Raw genomic sequence first — 25,362 nt, 5'->3', positions numbered from 1 at the left:
GAGTGTCAGTGAAACTGACACATCCCAAGGCCTGAACCAAAAGCTTCCATCTCTGTCACCCATGATCTTTTAATAATTTTGTAATTCTTGAGTCTCATTCAGCGATAGTTATCTTATAAGACGTAACACCTGTTCCCTTATTAGAACTGCTTACCTCAGACGATCGCCACAAACCGCATGATATTGAGACAGGCTTTAATAATTAGTCGATGCAAAAGAGATACATTTATCATTCGCAAACAGAACAAACGCAAATCAAGTCTTTATCTCGCAGCTAAATACAGAAAACGTGATTGTAAACTATAACGTACGTTGCTGGCTGTTAAAACAGCCTCACTTAACAGGTTTACAATTCAGGTGAGCGGATTTATAAACAGACTACATGAAATGACTTCTTCCTCTTCAATTCCTCTGAGAAACTGGTTTGAAATATAATAAGGTAAAGCTTTTAACTCAATGTATAAAATTAATGTCAGTCACTAATCTTGTAATCGAATAAATCTGTCATGAAAGGGCGACGCCTATTTGTTGAACGAAACAATATTTGCCCAACGAAACTAACCTGCGGACCAGGCGTCTTATTTGGGCGAGTTGACTTTATAGTTGACGGTAAGTCACCTCCACGGTACAAATTTCTTTCTCTCACCGCGTTCCGCTGCCATTAAAATCAAATATGGCGGCCATTTTTCGCTATGAAAATACTCAGTGCTCGCTCGCCCAAATTACGCCTACTCTGCAGGCTAACAGAAAAATAATTTGAGTATCCCGTCAGTTGTTCTCTGCGAAAGGAAACAATTATCATCTATTCATCAAACAGATGAAGCTGCGCGTTGCTATTTAAACTTGTAGATTAACTTCCCCGAAGGGCATGATTCCGTAAAAAAGTTTATTCAAGTAAAGAAATGTAATTGTACCTTAAAATTCCCTAACGCAAGGAATGTTGTCCTATTCAGTTTGTTTAAAGCGTGCGATATTAATTAATGGTGTTAATTAAAGGCTAAAAGGTAATAACACTTAAGCCGGAAAACGGCCGATGGTTGAACCTTTAATCTGCAAAGAAATCTCCTCCACCCCTTCTCTCTCCCCCCACCCCCTCCTCGTAGATTAACCTCCCCAAGGGAGTGACTCGCTAGTCGTCAAAGTTTAAAGATTGATAAAACTTAAAACGGAACATGGCCGATGGTTGACCTTCAATCTGTAAAGAAAACTCTAAAGCTCACCAGTAGGGGATGCAAGATATCAAAATCCTATCTTTATAGTTTGCAAATAATAAAAAGAAAACATTCCACTCACAGCTCTGTGTAAACTACTTACTGGTCAGTTTACATCTTGTAATTATCAGTTATTGGAAACTGCATGAATGAGCTATGGGTGCTTTTTGAGATATGACTCTTTCTTTTATGGGATTATTAAGCTCTATGTGGCACCATTAACAACGAAATTCCACACGAGACAAGATGATGCCAGTAGGGCCCGCCATTTTGGAAGTGAGAATATTATGACTACACCGAGTTTCTATTCCTCCCCCTATTCGTGCGCAAATGTCTTTGTCCTTATCAAGTATTAATATTGTAGCGATAAAAAGTTTCAGGATAATTTTACGATGGCGCTTTGTTCCTTTGGATGGGTAAATGATCAGTGCGGTGCCGCGTCATAGGCTCTTCACGAAACAGGAATCACTTACGATAATGACGTGACTGCTCGGTTAAAACGCAAGTACAAGGGGTCACGTGCGTCCCCCCCCCCCCCCCTGAGGACGAAAGGAAGAGCGGGTGATACCAAAGCTACAAGTGCGGGTAACTCAAAATATCACAAAGAGCTCATACACGCGCACAAATGTTGCAAATGGCTTTTTGCGTGCTTTTCCTGCTAAGAGCGGTCCTCTCGACTTCTCGTCCAAAAAAGTTTTCTTTATTCTGCTTCTTATCTTTGTTATGTTTTACTTTTTTCGTGATCCCGTATCAATAGCATTGAATTTGTTTTTCATCAAACGCGTACATGTTGAATAAGAAAAAAAAACCTTGCAAACCGCTACTGGAGTTTAAAATCCTCCCCTCGGCGTCGTTTCATTGTACATCGATTTCAATTGATCGTGAATTATGAAAATGCACCGACAAAGCGTTCTTAAGTTTAATCAACTTCAATATGTTCAGAGCTAACCGTTTAGACATGTCGTCTATCTCTTAGCCACCTGTCAAATGAGACGTTTTAATGTTGCCGCTCATTCCCTGCTAATATTCCTTCCGTAGTGTTGGAAACATAATTGTTCTGCCTGCATTTCAACAATTTTCTCTCCGATTTTATTAGCGTTGAAAAAAACTTGCCAGATGGGCTTCCAAAAATTCCAAAAAGGCTGCTATGACGAAAACAATATGCCTCAAATGCCGAGTTTCAAAAATTACAAGACAAGAGTTCGGCATATCTCGTTCGTGCGAGCACCAGACATAGAAAACTTTATTGCGAAAATATGTTCATTAATTTTAGATGACCTTGATAAAACTTTAGTGTATCTTTACTTGAGTTTCTCAAAAGAATTCCACGCAATAAAACAGATGGCCAATTAAGTAAATGCGGATATTGTTCGGTCATAACTAAAAACTTTGCATATACACATTCGCATTTTGTGAAAAAAAAAAATTAGAATAGTTTTGAATGAACTAGACATAACAGCGCATGGAAATGGTCGTTGAGTTTCAGTGGCCATTTCGTTAATTAGGCCTCTAAATACAAAAAACCTGCGTTCCCTTTTGTTTCTAATATATTGCTTGGCTAAGAAGTCAAGAACAGAAAATAAAGGTTTCTTATCAACAAATGCAAGGTTTAAAACATACCATCTAGGCAAGACTGAAATTGTCTGCGGAGAAGAGCCACAGAGATAAGGAACAAGTGGACAAAAACTCCCAGGTCCGTGCAAAGCCAGTTATTATAGCAAAATCTTTCTGCGACGAAATAAATCCTTTACCAGCCCAGCTTGTTCGGTCACGATGGCTGGATATCAGCCTCGTTCTTGGCGAAAAATTAATTCGGCTAATATCCAGCCATCTTGACATCACGCTTGTTTTTCATACGGAGACAACTTCTTTAAACAAGCCCATGGCGTAGCCATGGGTACCAAAATGGGACCCAGCTATGCCAATCTGTTTGTAGGTTTGTCGAAGACCAATTTTTCAGCCAATACAACGGCCTCAAACCTGAACTCTGCGGCCGCTACACTGACAACTGTCTGTCGACGCTACCTCCTCTACCAGAGGGAAGCTAACTCGATTCATAACCGCAGTCAATTCCTTTCACCCGGCTCTCAAATATATATACCTGGAAAATTTCCGACAATTCTTTATGATTTTGAGACATCAAAGTTTCAATTGAAGGGAAAGGTCTATGCAATAGTGTGTATTACAAACCTACAGACTCAGATAGTTACTTGTTGTATCCGTATTCACATCCATCTCATTTCAAGAATTCCGTTCCCTTTTCTCAGTTTCTAATACTTCATCTTGTATATAGTGATGACTGATTTTTTCCGCAAATCAGATTCAATGAGCCAGTTTTTTGAAAACATGGCTACCCTGTTTCTGTTGTTCAAGCGGGTCACCACCGCGCCCAATTGCAACCTATCGATCGACTGTCAGCACTACAAACGTCACAGAAGGAAAATTCCGACCGCACTCTATTCACTCTCACATTTCACCCTCACAACCACTCAGTTAAACCCATTATTCTTAAAAATTTTCAATTACTTCAAAACGATCCATAGACTGGTATTATCTTTTCGCAACTTCCACTCATTTTATTTAAACGCGACAGAAACATACTAATGACCAACCTGGCACTTTTAAAGGCATTCGCGCACGATGCAAAACTTGTCCTTTCATTCACAACGCTGAGAAAATATCGGGACCCAAACGATCTTTAAAGATCACTGATCCTTTCACGTAAACCTCTGTGACCGTCATGTATTGCATAACGTGCACTTATTGCAAAACGATATATATCGTTGAAACAGGAAGACGACTAGGTGACCAACTCCGAGAACATCATCGCGACATAGAAGGGAACGAGGAGGATGCATCAAAACCAGTCACTAGACACTTTAACCTACCTAATCGTTCTAAAAGGCATATGGTAATCTGCGGCCTTTCCTTACATTTAGGTAGCTCAGAAAGCTGCAAAACTCTTGAACAAAAGTTGATCTTTCAAATCGGCACTCTTAATCTCACAGGTATCAACGCTTTTCATTCTACTAATTTATTCGTAACTTTCTTCTTACCATGTTCCCACTAATAACGTAGCTCCTTTCTCTGCATACAGACCCACCACTACTACAATTCTTCCATTCGCTCTGACGAAGGGCTAACGCTCGAAACGTCAGCTTTTTATATTAACTCTTTAAGGCGGCCAATTTACAATTTCAACTTACTTGATGTAACTAAATTACCTAATAACTTTTATAACTCGATACGTCGTCCTGGCATTCTAGGAATGAAACCAGGGCTGAAACTCCGTGGAAAAGCTCGCAGCTACTACAATCTTTCCTTTCCATGAAAAAGTAACTTTTGATTCTAGCTTGTTGTGTTAACTAGTTGTTGGTTTCACAGCCTCTTTCACTTTTATGCACCCGCGAAAGGAGTCACAGAACAGGGAAATAAATAAGCATAATCACGTCACGCAATGCATCAAGCCGGGTTTGTCTAGTTCGATTTAATGGTCACAAGGAATTGTTAAGCTTGTTGCTCAAGAAAGTTACGGTCAGATAAAACATAAATGACAGAAAATAATTTGCAGAAGGAGGGCCTGTTCATTGTGTTCCACGTACTAGATCCCAAAGGACATTGCAAACATTCTTACAAATTAGCATGGCTGTATGCGTGCTGTTTTCTAACGTTTTCATTAATGAATCCACAAATTCAATGAGCAATTTTTAGTTTTGAAACCCCATCCGTTGTTACCAAAGTCAGCTTCCTTTCTGTTATCTTCCATCATTTTAAAAGAGGGAAGTTTCGCCACCGTTATTCCAATTCCGTGGTCGGTGTTTGAACAATTTTCACCCCCTCCTCCAATCATGATCACAGAACCGCTCCAGTCCCAGCCACACCAGGTCACCGCTGCATGAAGCTTGTCCAAAGCCCTCAGTTGTTAGGTACTGTCCACCATATTGAACTTTGCATTTTCCCAGGCACTTTGTATCGGACCAAACTGAACCGTTTCTGAAGTTACCGTAGCTAGTGATTTTGGAGCGGAATGTCTGCCCGCTGAGACAGTTCCCTGTTGTCTGCAACAAAGGAGTGTCTCCAAAGTCATCACTGCGCGTGATCTTAAACTCACTGCCGCTGACTAGCCAGAAGGCTGGCGAGATCATATCCACGTTGATGGACGGATCAGCAGTTTCTCCTGCAGCTTTTGTACTGTCGTACCACCAGTATCCTGAGTCATTCATCCAGTTTTTGGTGTCACTGTTTGAGAATCGAGCGAGAAGAGTCCAGGCCCGATCCAATGATACTATGTGGCAATAAACCTGTAGAGAAATTATGATCCTCATACAAACTTGCATCCTATGATCCAAATATATTCTTCGTGTATTTTCTATAAGTAAAGAGTGATCATTTGGTTACCAGAAATTTCTTGAACTTCATTTTTGTCTCCACGGACTCCAACCAATATCTACCGCTGACTGCCATCCATTGTTCACTGGCTTTGATCTCTTCACAAGACTCGGCGGGCATCTCAGGAATAGAGCCTAAAGAGACGTAGCAAAAGGAGCAATAAAATGGTTATCGTTCGATGGCAATTACCTTCTTGATCCACTTACATTTATTAACCAGTCAAGGATCATTTCAACAAGGTATACCCCAATGTGGTCACATCAGTATGCATAATATAGTTTCGAAGTCAACAACTCCTTGGCTGCTATGAGGTTACGTCTGATATGTCAAGTTTTACTTGATAAAACTGGTAGAATGTTGATACGTCCTCACTCTGAAGCTAACATCTTTAAAAATAACGTAGACCACTTCCATCAAGTTCTCATCCCTCTTAGGCCCAACCTCCCTGGTTGAATAGGGGGGACTTGTAGCTGAGCCTCTCCCCCTCCCTCACCACCCTTAACCCTCACCCTTTGCCCATCCCTCCCTACCTCAGATAATCTGAGGCTTTATTATAAGAAACTGCACAAGAATTCTGCGAATTGTGTTGCAAATATATCCGGGTTTCACATCGGTCCCGCAACCACGCTGACGGAATCCGTCATTTATCATTTCAATCTAGTTATATTGTAATCGACTAATAAAACTTTGCCATCTTTGGATGAGCTTTAAGCAGACCCCTTCTTTATGTCTTTCTCTCTACCTCTCTCGCCCTTTCTCCAACCCTACTTTTTATCAAAAGTTGATTAAAGTGCACTACATCAGATGGAATATTTAAATTCTAGATATATGGCTGAAAACTTTTACCTAACAGGACCAATAAGTTTTGATTGTTCAAGAACTGAAAGTAGTTACGTAGATAAGTTTTTCTTTTGTACTTACTTTTTATATAATAATACTTTTTAAGACTATGTTGCTTTTTGCATTCATACCTCTGTTTTTCCACCTTCGCATGTAAAATCTAGTTAAATCTTGGACAAAATCTTCAGGTCTTGCTTCTTTGGTTCTGTTATTCAACTCACAAATTTGATCAGTTTTGACGTAATTGTAGCTTTGACAAGTGAGCTCGCTGTAGCAAAACACCCGACATTCGTACGGATCCTGTACTCGTTTTCTTTTAAAGATGTGACCTTTGAGAGCCTTTCCATTCTCTGAATGCTGAGAGGGCTCACACTGCGGACTAGCGGTCATGCACAGAGGAAGGAAAGGTAAAAAGCAGAGAGGATAGTGTACCAGAAACATCTGCCTTGAATCGAGATATACTGCAAAGATAATATAAAAAAAATTAGTCTAAGTGCCTGTGAATAGCTTGTAAGTAGGTCTTCACCATAAGCAGTGCAAGACTTGAAGGCCGTAGCTAGCATGAGGCAAGACGAGGCAATTGCCTCGTCTTGATTTTGGCCCTTTTTTAATTTTTTTTTTCTTGAAGATTGACCTTTCTGAAGAAAAATGCCACGAAAAGTCCTTTAAAGAGCATTTCTGAACCTCTAGATTTCAAAATTTTCTGGGGGGCATGCCCCCAGACCCCCCATAGCGGCTCGCGCCCTCGGCGCTCGAAAATTGCCTCGTCTTTTCCTGAAGTCTGGTTACAGCCTTAAAGACTGGCAGCATCTCTCCTCCCCTTGAAGATTTAAAACGAATCGGGGAAAGATAAACCGCTGCTGACTCGCGTTCCTCTTGCTAGGAAGAGACCTTTACTGAAAACGAACGGGGTATCTGACTTTGGTGATAAATGTTTTGGCCTTTTTTTGGATGAGAAATGTTTAAGCGTATTTAAATGTTTATTCATTCGCACAGCGATCAGCGATGTATCGGAACTGTGAGAGCAACAGCCTTGTAATATGAGATATCCTTTTAATACCGTTGTCATCTCCTAATTTTCGTGGTAATTGTCACTTTCTGCGGTTTGTTCTACTTACACACAGAGTTGCTTTGAAGGTGTCAGTGGTCGATGGGGGGTCCGAGGTGGGGGTGGCTTTGACTAGTAGGCGGTTGATTTCATTTTGTGATTTTGTACAGGAGTCCTGGACCCCATGTGGAAACAGACCACCAAAAAGGCAATTAAGTAAGACTATAACAATAAAAGAAAAAAAAGAAAAAAAGATAAAAATATATAATAAGACGTGTGCGATCAAACTCAGCTGGTAAATTCAGTCTAGCTTAGCTGATTGGTTTCAAAACTCCTCAAAACACTAACTTATGCAACTCTCGTGCTCTACAAACCTCCTACTGCTTGCATCCATTTCACGATATGGTCGCACCAAGCACGAAAAATTTCTTCATTTTACATTTTGCCTTTTATCTTTCTTCTGTTTTATTTTTTTATCATGGTCCATATTAATTACATTTGTTTTTGATAAAACGTGTACATGCTGAATAAAATGAAAAAAAAAAACCTTGGAAACTTCTACAGAAGTTTAAAATCTTCCCGTCGCTTTATCGTGCATCGATTTCAGTTGAATTATGAAATGCATCGATAAAGCGTTGTCAAATATAACCAAATTTAATATGTTAATGCTTAGACATTTATGTCGTCTATCTCTTAGCCACCTGTCAAGTGAGAAGTTTTCATGTTCCTGTTCATTCGCAGCCAATATCCCCTCTGTATTATTGGAAACATAGTTCCTCTGCCTTCATTTCAACAATTTTCTCTCCGGCTGATTTTATTAGCTTTGAAAAAACTTACTTATTAGGCTTCCAAAAACTGCGTAATACATAATACAGGAAGGGTACTATGACGAAAGTAATATGCACTGACTGCCGCGTTCTAAAAATTACAAGACAAGCGTTTGGTGTACGTTTAACACCTGTCTGCAATATGTTTTCGAGGTGTATAAACTTTACTACGCATGTTTTCTTCAATTCAAACCAAATTTCAAATAAATATAACACCAGTGAGTAATTTCCTACTCAAAGAGAAGTTCTTATTCCACAAGAGAATCTAAGAGGATGGGGGACAATTTTTCGAGTCCAAACATTTCCCTTTCCAGCTAGTCAGTACATCATTTTTTTATTTTCTTGAGTGCGAGGCTAGCTCTAGGCTCTTCATTGAGTTAGTGCAAGCAGACATTTATACGGAATTTTCGAAAATATGATCATTTATTTTCGATGACTTGGATAAAACTAGTGGATCTTTACTCAGTTTCTCAAAAGAATTTGAGGCTATGTGCTTTTAAAAAGATAACCAATTAAGTAACTGCGGATATTGTTCAGTCACAACTATAAACTTTGCAACTGAAACGCACTTTCGCGTATTGTAAAAAAGAAACTTAGAATAATTCTGAATGAACGAAAGATAACAACGCATTAACATGGCAATGAGTCTCAGTACGCATCTCGTTACGTAGGCCTCTATATACGGGAATTTCAGTCCTGGAAAATGTACGTTTTATTTTGTTTTTGATATAGTGTTCCGATGAGAAACTAAGGGAAAAAAATGAAAGGTATCTTATCAACAAATGCAAACTTTAAAAACATACCATCTGGGCGGGATTGAAATTGTCCGGGGAGAAGAATCACATTGATAAGGAACAAGTAAAGAAAAACCCCCATGTCTGCACAAAGTCAGCTGAAAAGTAATCCTTTCGATGTTTTGGATTTGTCAAGCAAACCGAGGAGCTTAACAGCAGTTTGTTGACTGAGATGTGCCACCAATTTAAGGCTACACTTCCCAGAAACGTGTCAGCCAATCAAATTTGGATATGTGAAAGATGTTTTCCCGCACGTCACAGAGACGCCGAGGTTAATTGATATGTACTGAAGAAGTTTATTTTGTTAGTTTTTTCCTCAGGAGGTTATATCTTTCTTTTACTCGCTTTCCCTAAGAACTCCCTTTGTACTTGTTTCAGTAATTAGAAGCAGCATCAAATGACAAATATTATTAGCTAAACTCTGTGAAAATGCAAGCGAATAAAAAAGCCTTTAGTTTTGTTTTTTTTTTTTAAGATTTAAATCGATATCTCTGTGGTTTTCTGATCAAATTTCCTCAGAAATTTTAAAACACAATTTAATAAAACACGGCGTCATAAAAAAAGCATATTAGTGGAAATGTTATACAGCAACAGTGTTACTGATTGCCCCAAGCGTGCAGGTATGTCTACAACGAAAATACATGAGAATTTTGTCTTTTAAAATGCCTTCCTGTTTCATGAAAAGCAAAGATTGGAGTAGCTGCTATCTCTTAATTTTTTTCCCTCTCGAAGCCAAAATCAACTCGCCGAAATAAAATTAATTTGCATTAGAAGAAATTCGCTGGATAGCTGGTATTTATCATCATCAATCAATTTCATGCCTCGTGGCACATAGGGCGTTCACAGAGCTTTCCCACTCCTCTCGATTGGTTGCTGCGGTCCGCACCTCCCAGGACCTCCAACCTGCCTCTTTCCTTTGTTTCCCTACCGTACGTCTCCAAGTTCAAATGTTTTTGGTCTTCCCCTTCTCCTTTTACCTTCTGGCGCCCAGCTCATAGCAACATTGCAATCATTATTACGATCTTTCCTAACAATATGTCCAATCATTCTGCATTCTAAGGGTCATTCGTAGGCACCTATTATGGAATACATTCACTGCTTCATCTTCTCCTTTGTTCATCTTCTTTGCATTGATCCTCATCGCGTGTCTTTTCTTTGTTGATTTCGAGTCCCACCTGTCTGGCCCCTTTATCCAGCCCTGTTGTTTTATCCTGAATCTGCTCCTTGGTAGATGAGAGCAGGACTATATCGTCCGCAAAGTCCAAGTCATCCAGTTTCGAAGTAAACTTCTATCTAATATCACTTTTACCACTGCCAACTGCTCTTCGCATTACCCAATCCATAACAATCAAGAACAAAAATCCCGACATACTACATCCTTGTTTTACACCATTTTCAATATCAAACCACTCACAAGTTTCCTCCTGATCCTCTACAGCACACTTGAAGTCGTCATAAAATACTCTTACTATCTCCACGATCTCCTCTGGTATTCCATACTTGGCCATATTACCCACAGACTTTCTGTGCTGGTTGTACTCCAAACTTATTACATCGTTCGCAGCGCCCGTGGGCAAGATGAGGCGAATTCTATGTTCTGATTGGCTACCCGAGCGGGCAAGATGGGCTGGGGATGCCCCCATTGATTCCGCGCATGAAAAAAAAAAAATTGAATTAGAGCTACGTTCATGGATTTTGGACAGTGTCGGCGATGGAAACGGAAACCACGGTAGAAGATAGTTCAAACAAATAAAACGGAAACGATTCTCGTGATTTTGTTGTGCTACAAGCACAGTTGGCTTTCTTTCATGGCTCCCAAACTAGACAAGTCATTCTTAATTCTTGATATAGCGAAATATTTCTGCAATGAATTAGATCCTTTATTAACTAAGCTTGTTCTGTCAAGATGGCTGGATGTAGGCCTCGTCCTTTGCGAAAAAGGAACCCGGCCAATATCCAGCTATCTTGACCTCACGCTTGGCTAATAACGCATGCAACTTGATGTGTCGCCCTGGTATTCTGGAAAAGAAATCAGGGCTGAAAATCCGTCGAAATGCTCGCAACTGCTGCAATCTTTCCTTTCCATGATTTGTTTAGCTGGATTTGTTGGTCACAAGGAATTGTTGAGTTTATTGCTCAAGAAAGTTACGGTCAGATAAAGCATAAAATCATAAATGACAGGAAATTATCTGCAAAAGGAGGTCCTGTTCATTGTGTTTCATAAGCTAGATCCCAGACGACATTGCACAAATTCTTGCAGATCGGCATGGCTGTATCCTCGCTTTTTTCTAACTAACGTTTTTAGCTTCTTTGCTCGTATTTTTAAGCAAAATATTATGTCTGTAATGACCACAATTCCACAATTAGTTTTTCATCTTTGATATACTATACACTGCGCGTGATTCATGACCTGATTCAACAAAAATTATAGGGGATGCGCCTTCCCATCAACTTTGTTGTGGCTGGCAACTGCCTTCTAAAAGGGGCGTGTTACATATATTGTCCAGATGAGTGAGTGAGTTAGTGAGTGAGAGTGTAACAATAGAATTTCCATCTGAACCCAATTTTGACCCTATTTTTCCGGTGATACCTATCGGCTTTTTTCAGAGTATCTAAGTAGTTCGACATTCGCGCCCGATAAACATTAAATCCGAAAACCGTTTTGAATCCAGTGAGCTTATTGGTGTAAACGATTTGAGAAACGAATCTGAGTACATTTCCTACGGTCATCATAGTTTGCTATTCTTTCGCAGTTGAACAGCTTAAGATCGTATCAAAATCCATTCTGTTGTTCATACAACATGAAGAAGTCTCCCTGATATCTTTTTTTGATTCTCTCCCATTCCAAATCTTCGTGATACTTTTGGGAGGAATATGCACGAACAACTACAAGCAGAAGTTCAACTTCGCTATTTGTCTAACTTAATTTGCATTTCTCTCCACATGACTCAGTAGGAATCTCGGGAATGGAACCTAAAGAGACTTGGCAAAAGAAGCAATAGAATGGTTATCGTTCGATAACAATTACCGTCTGGATCAACCTACCTTCTATTGACCAAGAAAAGATCATTAATTTCAACAAGGTATATTCTCTATCAAATCGCATAATATAGTTACATTTTTTTCATTTTTGTACTAGTCTTTAATACAACAATACTGATAAACACTAAGTGTTTTTCATCCATACCTCTGTTTCTCCACCGTGGCATGTAAAATGAAGATTTTGTCTTCGACAAAATCTTCAGGTCTTGCCTCTTTGGTTCTGTTATTCAACCCACAAATTTGGCCAGTTTTGACGTAATTGTAGCTTTGACAAGTACTTGTAAATAACTACCGAGTATACCTCCATCATAAGAAGCGCAAGACCCCCGAAGAAGAAGATTTGTAACAAATCGGCGAGTGGTTTGCCGTCGCTGACTCGTATTGCTCAAGGCCTCATACGAAACGCTCGTGCCGAAGTACAAATAACTAGACACAAATTTGTGTTCATTCGGGTATTCTTTTGGAAAGAAACTTTTTTTTGCGCCTGTATTTGCCCAGGATTTTTAAGAAATTATTGCTATATTTCTTAACTGTTTTATGACTTGGTATTCCAAAGATGCAGTTTTCTCGCATATCTATACAAGGAGCTGAAAACAGTATTTGTTACTTAATGTGAAGCCGTTTTCTGGGGTGGGAGGAGGTAGTGCCACATATTATTGGCTATTGTTTCAAAACTTATCGCGAGACACTATTTCCATTTTTTGATTTTGTTTTGTTCTTTGTTTGAGTTTTGACTGAATTAGACTGTTTTGCGGGTTAAGGGGTTGTAGGGGGGTAAGTCATTTGCCAGATGGCCTGTCTTCTCAGGTCTTGTCATTTTTTTGTTAACAAAAGATTCTAGGCTGAGAAGGCTTTCTCAATTATAAACAGCCTCTAATGCTTATTTTTCTAATCACCGAAAGAAAACAAAAAGTCACTACCGAAGCTTGTTAGCAGATGATACATGGTTGTGTTCTAAACTTGATTTACGGTTGGCGGTTGATTACTGATTTCACTCACTTTCTGCGGGACACCTTGAACAAATAGCTTCACATTTGTTAAACATGATACGACAAAAGTGTAACTTTGACGAGACCGAACTCCGATAAAAACTCGTACCCAAAAAACTTAATAAGTTCCATTTAAGTCTAATAATATAAGTGGTAAGACCTTTCAATCATAAACTCCCAACTTGTGTACATTATTTCAAATCGCAATTTCCTCACCTATCCTAAAAATTATTATGACAGAGCGCGCGCGCAATTCCTAATGAGCAAACATGGTGTAGATCTCTTCAAACAATAACTTCCACTGCCCCCACACTCTGGAACACTTTGCAGTCCGATATTATGAACAGCTTCTAAGTGTCCGTTTTTAAAAAGAAACTGAAAATTTTCTTTAAAAAAGCATTTTTATAATTTTATTATTGTGCCGCACTTGTTAAGCGCTTTTGAACCTTGAGGATACTAGCGCTATATAAATACTTTATTATTATATTATTATCGTCACTATCGACTGCCCAGTGATAAAAGCTACAAGATATGCGTGTTGGTATATGCTTAACACCTGTCAGGAATATGTTTTCCTGGTACTAGAGTTTAACCACGAGAGTTTCCTCAAATGATTTCAACTAAACATAAAACCAGCGAATAATGATATACCCAAGGAGAGACTCTTATTCAGCAGGAGAATGTAAAAAGAAAAGAGGCAATTACTTGAATTCAGATCATTTCTTTTCCAACTAGTTAATTCATCAATTTTTACTTCCCCGAGTGCGAGGCTTTTCATTGACAAAGGCTTTTCCTTGAGTGCGTGCGAGCACAGACATATCAACGGATTTGCGAAAATATTTTATTCATTCTGGATAACCATGATAAAACTTTAGTGAATCTTTATATCTGTGGTCGTAGAGTCTTTAAAAAGCTTTCATCTTCAAATATCTCTTGGCCTCACCTGAAGCAACTCTTATACTTCTCTCGTGCTCTGCAAACTTCCTGCTTGCATCTATTTCACGATATGCATGCGCCAAGTGCGACCAGATTTTTAATTTTACATTTTGATCTTTATTTTGTTTTTGTTCTAGTTTGCTTTTTTCATGACCCATACCAATTAAATTTGTATTGGATAAAACGTGTACATAGTGAAGGAAATCAAATAGACCCTCGGAAACCGCTACTGAAGTGTAAAAACCTTCCCTTCGCTTTATTGCGCATCGGTTTTAATTGGATTAGGAAAATGTTCCAAATAAAGATTTGTTAAATATAACGAATATTAATATGTTCACAGTTACACATTCATTCGCAGTCAGTATTCCTTTCGCATTATTAAAAGGTAACATCATTTCTCTGTCTGCATTTAAAAAATTTTCTGTCTGTTGGTATTGGCTATGAAAAACTTCCTCATTAAGCTTCCAAAAATTGCGTAATACATAACACAGGAAGAGTGCCATAACGGAAACTCTATGCCTCGAATGCCGAGTTCTAAAAGTTACAGGACAACCGTTTTGGTATATATTTAACAACTGTTTGCAAGTGTTTTCGGGGTGTAGAAATGGAACGCCAAATAAATATGACTAAATATGACAATAGCAAATAATGATGTACCCAAAGAAAGATTCTTATTTCGCAGGAGAAGGTAAAAAACAGGGGAAGCAATTAGTCGAATTCAGAACGATTCCTTTCCAACCAGTTAGTAACTAAACTATTATTTCTCTGGGTGCGACGCTTTTCATAAACACTGAGGCTCTTCCCTGACTGCGTGCGAGCACCAGACATTTCCGCGGATTTGCGAAAATATTTTCATTATTTTTGGAGGACCTTGATAAATCTTTGGTACATCTTTTGTCTGAAAAGAGTTTGAGATTATAACCAGCAAAAACTATTACCAGTTAACAGATTGCTAAGATTTTCCGTTCATAACTAGAAACTTTGCAAACCTACGTTCGCATTTTGTAGAAACGGATCGAGGATATTTTTAAAAACGACGATGAGTTATGTAGCCATTTTGTTAGTTAGGCCTCCTTTTCTACGAGAATTTCAGTCCTTGCAAATGTGTTTCCTTTCGGTTTTTAGTTAATTACATATCTGAAAAATCTACAGGAGAAAAAAAAAGGTCTCTCATCAACAAATGCAAGATTTTATACCTACCATCTGGGCAGGATAGAAATTGTCTAGCCTGCGAAGCAAGCCCTGGGGAAGAGGAGGGGGTATTGGGGCGAGCGGAGCGAGCGAAATGTGCGGAGGGGAGAGGGAGGGCTTGCCACAGACCCCCACTAACCAACGAAATCTCCGATCTCGTATGGACGAGGGGGAGGACCACAGACACGAGGAACAAGTGAAACAAAACTCCCATGTCCTCGAAAAACCAGCTGAAAAAATATCCTTTCGATGTTTTGGAGCTGTTGGTCAAACCGAGGAGCTTAACAGTAGTTTGCTGACTGAGATGTACCCCCAATTTAAGGCTACACTTCCTAGAAACGTGCTAGACAATCACATTTGGCCAAGATACATGAAAAATGCTTCACCGCCCGTTACAGGGACGCTGTCAGATTAATTGATGTGTACCGAAATACTTGAATTTGTTTCTTTTTTCCTCGAGCAGTTATTTCCGTCCTTCACTCGCTATCCTTAAGGACTCTTTTTGTACCTGTTTTAGTGATCATAAGCAGCATCAAAAGAAAAGATATCTAAAGTATAAAGTCAACTCTGTTGTTAAGTATCGTTGTCGCTGTAAGCCGTTTTCTCAACTTCCTGTCGAAGACAAAAAGGCTTTGCTCAATGTTTTTACTCATTTTGCGGATTTATAAACAGACTACGTGCAATGACTCCTTTCTCTTTTCGATTCTTCTAAAAAACTGGTTTGAAATAGAGTAAGCTAACGCTTTTAAATCAATGTATAGAATTATTGATATCAATCACTCATCATGACACTTATTTGCTAAACGTAACAATACTTACCCACCCAAAACTCATTTGAGTATCTCGTCAGTTGGTCTGTACGAAAGGAAATAATTATCATCTATTCATACATACATACATACATACATACATTTTATTTTGTTTTGAGATAAAACAACAGTAACATGCCCACGGGTAGCTAAGCTTATCTAGGCGGGTCATGTTTACAGGAAATAGATACAACTAAATACAGCTAAAAGTAACAAGAGAACTGAAAAATGCTAGAATTGACAACAGTGACTAGAGACTACGGATAAACTAATGATATTGTTAATATTAAATGACGACAGCCTTAACGGGAGATTGCTGCTACATTAATTAAACGATAGAATTGAATACATATCAACTGATCAATGAAGAGGAAGATAAATTCAACTTAACTTCTTCAACGATTTCTGGAGGATCAATATAACAATCTTCTGAAGCTAGGATCTCAGAAAGTGTTTGTTTTATTTTCCTCTTGAAGGCATTTTTTGAAACTTTTCTTTCTTTTCTTTTCTCTCCATATTTTTGTTCCGATTCTAGAAAATGAATTCACTTGAATTGAGAGTCTGGAACTTTGTGTGTAAAAGTTATTACAGGCAAAGGATCCAGTATTATAAGAATGAATATCAGAGATATCTTGAAAAAGATTTTGAATGTTTCCAAGAGCATTACTGTATCTTATTTCAAACATAAGGTTTGCTAAATGCTCATAAAACAAAAATTTTAACGGTGAGACACCGGCGTCGATAAATCAAGGAATTGCATGCTGATTTCGCTCAGAGAAACAGATAAAGCGAAGAGCTCGCTTTTGAAACTTGAGAAGCTTTTCAAGGTACGATTTATATGCTTCAAATGCCTTCGCAGTAAAGCACTATTTAAGCAATAGTGAAAATCAGACCTGAAAAAAATGCGAAGGATCGTGCACATATACGTTTCATAGCCGCAGTTCATATATATGTATCTCATATGTTTGTTGTTTGATTTATCATCTACGGGTTTATGTCGAATTAATTTGATGGCCTGCTCCCAGTTGGCTTGTTAGTTCAATTGGTAGAGCGCTGCACTAGTATCGCAGAGGTCAGTGGTTCGAATCCCGTACACGCCTGAATTTTTTTCAGGTCTGATTTTCACTATTGCTCAAATAGTGCTTTACTGCGAAGGATCAGGCACATATACGTTTCATAACCGCAGTTCATATATATGTATTTCATATGTTTGTTGTTTAACAAAGAATGTTGTCTTCAGCTTGTTTAATGAGTCTGATATCAGTTGATAATATCAATCCCCTTCCCCTCCCCCTGCCCCTCCCCTACCCCCCCCATCCTAAAGTTAGAACATCGAACCCGAAACCCGTTTTGAATCCGGAAAGCTTATTCGTGTAAACGATTTTAGGAACGAGTTCGGATATTTCTGCCTGTGGTCTATAAAATTTGCAATCATTTCCCTGCTAAACAGACTAAGATCATATGGCAGTCCATCTTGTGGTTCATACAACGTGACGAGTTCTCTTCTTTTGATACTCTCCCATTCTTAACCTTCGCAATCCTTTCGGAAGAATATACACGAAGGACCTCGAGCACAAGTTTAAATTCGTCATCTGTCCATCTTAGATTTGCATATTGATTGACTCGATCCCTCTTTTTGGTGCGACTTTGTTGTCATCAATCGAGGCAAGAAAAAGCTTTGTAGTCACTCATTAGGGAGTGTTTGCAGATTTATTGACACATATTAACGATTGTGCATCCGGATACTCTTCTGGTGTAAGCGCTTATTAACCTGATAAATAAACCCTAAAAATCTATGAATTCGGTAACATTTATGAATCAGGAAAAATATTTTCTAGTTTAGACCCAGTTTAACCCTAAGATTCTCAAGATCTCGCTAGTAATTCTTCTTATTGTCGCCATACAATTCTTGTGCTGTTAGTTTGGAGAATTCGGTATTGAATCAACTAACATCCCCTGAATTTCTTTTTTCCTTATCCTCATTACTTGTCTGCTTGATATTTTATTGATATCGCAAGGAGAAATTCTGTCTTGGTCACTTATCGGTTAAGACAAACGCATGTATTTTACGCACAAATTTTGAATGAAATTCCACGCTTCAAGTAAACTTTAAACGGCATTTCACGCGTCGCGAACTTAAATGAGTAAACTTTAAAGCGAATCATACAACAGCGGATGTATTAACAAACCCACAAATTCAACGAGTAACTTTCAATTATTTTACCTCAAGCGTTATCACTAAAGTCAGATTCTGGTCTCGTATTTTTCCTGATTTTAAAAGAGGCAAGTTTTGCCCCCGTTGTCCCAATTCCGTGGTCAGCAGATGAACAACCCACCCCGCCGCCTCCAATCATGATTACAGAACCACTGCAGCCCCAGTCACACCAGAAGCCGACCTCATCAGCAGCTTACAGTTCACCGTTGCATGAGGCCTGTCCGAAGCCCTCAGTTGTTAGGTACAGTCCACCATATTGAACTTTGCACTTTCCCAAGCATTTTCTATCGGACCAAACTAAACCGTTTCTGAAGTCACCGTAGCTAGTGATTTTTGATCGGAATGTTTGCATGCTCAGACAGTTCCCTGTTGTTTGCAACAAAGGAGTGTGTCCAGAGTTATCAATGCGCGTGATCCTAAACTCACTGCCACTGATCAGCCAGAACGCTGGCGAGATTATGTCTACGTTGGTGGACGGATCAGCAGTTTCTCCTACGTCTTCAGTACTGTCGTACCACCAGTATCCTGAGTCCTTCATCCAGTTTGTAGTGTCATTGTTTGAAAATCGAGCGAGAAGAGTACAAGCCCGATTCAATGATACCATGTCGCAATAAACCTGTAGAGAAATTATGATCCTCATACAAACTTACATCCTATGATCCAAATACATTTTTCGTGTACTTTCTATAAGTAAGGAATAATCATTTAGTTACCAGAAATTCCTTGGACTTCATTTTTGTCTCCAGGGGCTCCAGGCAATATCTCCCGCTGACTGCTATTCCTTGTTCGCTGGCTTTGATCTCTCTACAAGACTCGACAGGCATCTCGGGAATGGAACCTAAAGGGACTTTAAAAAGGAGCAATGAAATAGTTATCGCTCGATGGCATTTACTGTTTAGATCCATTTACGTTCTATTAACGAAACAAAGATCATTTCAACAAGGTATACCCCAATGTGGTCTTACCAAATCGCATGATATAGTTTCGAAATCAACAACTCCTTGACTGCTATAAGGTTACGTCTGAGATGTTAAGTTTCATTGCGTAAAACTTTTAGAATGTTAATACGTGCTTACTCTGAGGCTAACATCTTTGGAAATACCATAGGCCAACCTCATCAAGCTCTCATCACCGTTGAGCTCAACTTCCTTTGTTGAATAGAGGAGACTTCTAGCTCAGTATCTCCCCACCCCCACCCCACCCTTAGCCCTCTCCCCACCCTCCTCTCCAACTCAATTATTCTTTAATATAATAATTAGGCTTTAAATATAATAAAATACACGCGCATTCTGCGGAATGTGTTCCAAATATACCTGAGTTTCACCTCGGTCCCACAACAATGCTGGCGGAGTTCGTCACATATCATTTTAATCTAGTGATATTGTGATAATGCACTAGACTTTTGCCATCTTTGAATGAGCTTTAAGCTGGCCCCTTCTTTATGTCTTTCTGTCTATATCTCCCGCCCTCTCTTCAATACTACCTTCCCTTATCAAAAGTTGCTGAAAGTGCGCTACCGTCATATGGAAGATTTAAATATTAGATGTATGGCTGAAAATCTTTTCTTAACAAGAACAATTAGTTATCATTTTGCAAGTGGAAGGAACTATGTAAATAACTTTTTATTTTGTACTTACCGCATTTATTTGATAATACTAACAAAGACTATGTTGTTTTTTGCATACCTCTGTTTTTCCACCGACGCATGTAAAATCTAGTTTCATCATGGGCAAAATCTTCGGGTCTTGCTTCTTTGGTTCTGTTATTCAACTCACAAATTTGGCCAGTTTTAACGTAATTGTGGCTTTGACATGTGAGCTCGCTGTAGCAAAACGCCAGACACTCGTACGGATGTTGTACCTTTTTTTTTTTAAAAGATGTGACCTTTGAGAGCCTTTCCACCCTCTGACTGCTCAACCGTCTCACACCGCGAACTAGCGGCCTTGCGCAGAGGGAGCAAAGGTAAAAAGTAGAGAGGATACAGTACTGGAAGCATCTGGCTTGGATTGAGTGACACTGCAAAGGTAAAAAAAAAATAAGAGTAGTCTGAGTGCCTGTGAATAGCTTCCAAGTAGGCCCTCGTCATAAGCAGAGCAAGACTGGCTCGCGTTTCTCCTCCCCGGGAAGATTTGAAACGAATCGGTGACAAGTGGACCGCCGCTGGCTCTCTTCCTCAAAGGCTCACGCTTTCCCGCTGGCGAAGAAAACTCGTGTCGAAGCATTAATAATAATGCGGGCTTTCATTTAGGCTGGGTTGTAAAGGGGCCAAAGGCTTTACTGAAAAAAAAAAACATGCATCTGACTTCGATGATGAATGTCTTTGGATTTTCTATGGAGGGAAAAACGTTTAAGCTTATGTAAAAGTTTATATATTCACACAACGTTCAGCGATGCATCGGAACTGTGAGAGCAATAGCTTTGTTTTAAGATATCCTTTTCATATCTTCGTCAACTCCAAGTTCTCGTAGTAATTGTCAATTTCTATGGTTTGTTCTACTTACACACAGTAGTACTATGACGGTGTCAATAGTGAATGGGGGTTGGAGGTGGGGGTCGGGGTGGCTTTGACGGTAGGCGGTTGATTTCAATTTGAGATTTTGTACAGGAGTCCCTGACCTCATGTGGAAACAGACCTCCAAAGAGGTATTTAGGTAAGACTATAAGAGTAATAAAATAGCAAAAACACCAAAAAACCAAAACCCAAAAAGCATAAAAGACAAAAATATATAATACGACGTGTGCGATTAACTTCAGCTGGTAAGTTCCCGTCTAGCTTAGCCGAGTGGTTTCAGAACTCACACTAAGATTGTTTTTCAGTGTTTCATTCCGATAGAGATACATCTACTGAAGCTCAAGATATAAAGTAAATATCTAAACAGAAAACAATAACGCAGTACGAGTTATGGCCATAGAAATGAAACCGAACTTTTTTACGTAACGCGAGGCTTTGCGATCTTCGAAACTCTTCTTTAAATAGTAAGAACTGAGTGTTGTTGAATTGAATATTTTGTCTATAAATCTTACAATTTCAGAATATTCGACACAGAGCTTCACATTTTGGTCGTAAATTCAAGCCGAAAATGATTCAAGCATGCTAAATGTACTACGCAGGCGTCGTAAATACAGAAAACCTGTTTCTTTTTCGCTTCTAAGGAGCAAATTTAGCACTTGATTTTTGCCCCACCTCAAGCAATTCTTTCTTCTGTTTGACTTTTTTCATGAACCATATTAATTACATTTCTTTATAATAAGACCTGTACATGTTGAATGAAATAGAAAAAAGCCTGGGAAACCGCTACTGAAGTTTAAAATCTTCCCGTCGCTTCATTGTGCATCGATTTTAAATGAATTATGAAAATGCACCAATAAAGAGTTGTTGAATATAAAAAACTTCAATATGTTGATGGTAGACATCCATGTCGTCTATCTCTTAGCCACCTGTCAAATGAGAAGTTTTGATGTTCTCACTCATTCGCAGCCAGTATTACTTTTGCATCATTGGAAACATAATTGCTCTGCCTGCATTTCAACAACTCCCTCTTACTTTATTAGTTTTGAACAAACTTACTCAACAGGCTTGCAAAAATTGCTTTAGACAACATAGGAAGGCTGCTATGACGAAAAAAATTTGCCTCGAATGCCAAGTTCTAAAAATTACAAGACAAGCGTTTGGTATATGTTTTACAGCTGTCGGCAATATGTTTTCGAAGTGTACAAATTTTACTGCGTCGGTTTTCCTCAGTTCAAAACAAATGTCAACTAAACATGACACCTTCGCTCCGACGAAGGGCTACCGCTCGAAACGTAACCTTTTGTAACCGTTACGGTGGCCAATTTACCATTTCAACTTTGTTGATATATCCTAAATATGACACCGGCGAATAATAATGTGCCCAAGGAGAGGTTCTTATCTCCACAGGACAATTGAGAAATATTGTAAGCAATTTTTCGAATTCAAACAGTTTCCTTTCCACGTAGTCAATACATCAATTTTTATTTCCCTGATTTTGGCGTAACTATAAGCTCTTCTTTGAGTTCGTGCGAGCAAAGAATCTGTGAAAATATGTTCATTAATTTTAGATGACCTTGATATAAGTTTAGCGGATCTTTATATGAGTTTCTCAAAAGAATTCGAGGCTATAAGCTTTAAAAAAGATAACCAATTAAAACTTACCAACCCCTCTGCATTAAAACCTTGACGGAGATGTGATATTCTGGTATCTAATAAAGAAAAAGAAGGCGAGCTCCGATTTTAATTTTTTGTTTTTGTTTTTTTATTATGTTTCACTGTCATATTATTCAGAGCACGAGATTTCTTACACGTAAACTTGCAAACATGCATAGAAAGCGATAACCTTGACGGAGATGTAATATTGGGGTATCTAAGAAAATAAGGTAAGCGCTATTTTTTATGTTTTTGCTTTTTGATTTTGTTTTTATCATTTTTCATTGTTTCTTGATTATTATTATTATTATTGGCTATTATTATTTGTATTACTATTATTATTATTACTATTATAATTTTATCAACATCATCATCATCATCATCATCATTTTAAACTATGATTATAAGTTATTATTTTACCAGTGAACCCTTATTTTGCTTTAGCCATACAAGTTTAAAATCAGTGCAAATTTAGGATTATTGTGAGGTGGTATTTGAGTTTTAACAGAGGTTTTTCATCATCTCTCTTATTACCGTTATTATCATTATTATCACCGTTATTATTATCATCATAAATAGTACTGCCATTTCTAGTTGCTGCGCGAAGGTCGGATTCTTAAAAGTCGAATAGGAAAACTCAGATCTACAGATTCACGTAGTAAATCGAAGGTGTTCACCAAACTCGTGCTCAAGGGTCAGATAAATTCAGCTTTTCGCTTCCTGAGCGAAAGTACCAGTGGTGGCGTACTACCGCTGACCGATGAGGTTATGGTGCAACTACAGCTAAAACACCCCAATCCTCAGCTAAGTCGGGCTCACTCCTGTTTGGGCCGATTGGTGACGAATTTCCTGAATCAGTTTACTCTGGGATCAACGGTGAGACGGTCAGACAAGCTGCTTTCAGAGCAAAAGGTTCTAGGAGTCCCTGTGGTGTTGATGCAAACAGCTTCAGACGAGTGCTGGCTTGTAAATCGTTCAAACAGTCATCGACAAAGCTGTGTGAGGCGATAGCTACAATGGCAAAAGACTCTATGCACTCAATACATTGATCCTTCAACCATAGCGCCATTAGTATTGAGTCGCCTCGTCCCTCTAGATAAGGGAGAGAATGCTGTGAGGCCAATAGGAGTTGGAGAAGTGATCAGGAGAATATGCGGGAGGTGCGTCATGAATATAGCCAAGCCGGATGTAGTTGAGGCAAGTGGCTCGTTACAATTATGTGTGGGACAGAAATCAGGGACCGAAGCTGCAATACGCGCTATGCATAGAGTCTTCGAAGCAGATGACAGTGACGCGTCTAATACATTTAATGCCTTTAACAAGGCAGCGGCTTTACGCAATATCCGCGTTCTCTGTTCTGTCATTGAAGTTCACACCATAAACATATATCGCCATTCCGCCCGGTTAGTTATCACCGGTGGCAAAGAGATAACATCAGCCGAGGGAACATATCAAGGCGACCCACTTGCTATGGCACTATATGCTCTCAGCATCCAGCCCTTGATAACTAGTTTATAGGCCATGTTGGATGTAAAGGAATACTGGTTTGCAGATGATGCTAGTGGAGCTGCCACTATCTCAGAAATCAAGCAATGGGGGGATGGTCTCAATACATTCGGTGAAGATGTTGACTACTTTCCAAACGCAAAAAATTGCTGGATTATTGCAAAGCCAAAAAAGGAGGCACTTGTTAGAGAAGCTTTAAAAAGATACAGGCATTAACGTGACAGTAGAGGGGCAGAAGCATCTTGGAGCGGTGATAGGCTCATAAGATTATTTGCAAGACTAAGTCAACGAGAAGTCTGGGTTAATGAAGTTGTTTACCTTGCCGAATTTTTACAGGTTCAACCGCAAGCCAGCTATGCCGTCAACACGTTTGGTTTAAAACATCATTGGGCGTTCTTCCCACGAACTCTCCCTGATATCCAAAATCTTCTAGAGGCACTTGAAAAGACTATTTCCGAGGTCCTTATACCACCAATCGTTGAGCGCAAGTGTAGCAAACTGGATAGAAATGTTCTTGCACTACCAGTGCGCCTAGGCGGCCTGGGCATGAGCAACCCATGTCACGAGGTGTCACGCGAACATGTATCATCTATTCAGGTAACATCTCCTCTCGTGGAACATATCATGGCTCAAACTCATTAACTACCCAACGAGTCCCTCCTCGAGTTTGGGCGTCAGGCTGTCAAACGTAGAAAAGCTGAAGAACTCTCAGAGATTTCAGATAACCTAAAACAAATTGCCTCAGGGATGACCAAGCGAGCTGTAGAACTAGCGCAAGGAAAAGGCTCCTCTGTATGGCTCACAGTTCTTCCCCTTCAAGAACATGGTTTGAACCTTAGTAAGAGAGAGGTTCGTGATGCTATGATTGGCCATTCGATGACATTCCATCAGTATCTGCGTGTGGAGAAAAATTCACGGTAGACCACGAAGTGATTTTTAAACGAGGGGGTTTTTAATCCAATGTCATAATGAGTCAAGATACCTTGAGGCCAGCCTTTTGAGTATAATCTGTAGCGTTGTCGAGGTCGAGCCAGTTCTCCAAGACATCACTGAAGAGCAGCTCAGTAGAGGGTCCAATAGAGCACAAGACGCAAGATTGGACGTTCGAGGGCGTGGCTGCTGGGATCTCCAGAGCTCGGCATTCTTTGGTATGAGGGTTTTCCAACCTAATGCCGAGTCTTAAAAGGACCAGGAACCACAGCAGATTTATCGCATCCATGAAGACGAAAAGAAGCGGTTGTACTCAAGGAGAGTTTTGAATGTTGAGCATGGCTCGTTCACGCCTCTGTGTTACTTGTTTTACAATTACTGGGGGGAGGGGGAAGGAATGCATAAGATATCACAGTCGACTGCCTGAGCTGATAGCCACCAAGAAAGGAGAACAGTACTCGCAAAAAATT

General features: G+C 39.3%; 2 pseudogenes; both read right to left on the bottom strand.

Moving 5' to 3' along the window:
• Positions 1–4,243: 4,243 nt before the first annotated feature.
• Positions 4,244–10,617, bottom strand: LOC111341250 (uncharacterized; annotated as a pseudogene).
• Positions 10,618–18,188: 7,571 nt separating this feature from the next.
• LOC111318869 (uncharacterized) lies at positions 18,189–20,287 on the bottom strand (annotated as a pseudogene).
• Between the last annotated feature and the right edge of the window lie 5,075 nt (positions 20,288–25,362).

This window comes from Stylophora pistillata, chromosome 2 (assembly GCF_964205215.1).
Source record: "Stylophora pistillata chromosome 2, jaStyPist1.2, whole genome shotgun sequence".
Classification (NCBI taxonomy): domain Eukaryota; kingdom Metazoa; phylum Cnidaria; class Anthozoa; order Scleractinia; family Pocilloporidae; genus Stylophora; species Stylophora pistillata.
This window is presented reverse-complemented; position numbering and strand designations above follow the sequence as displayed.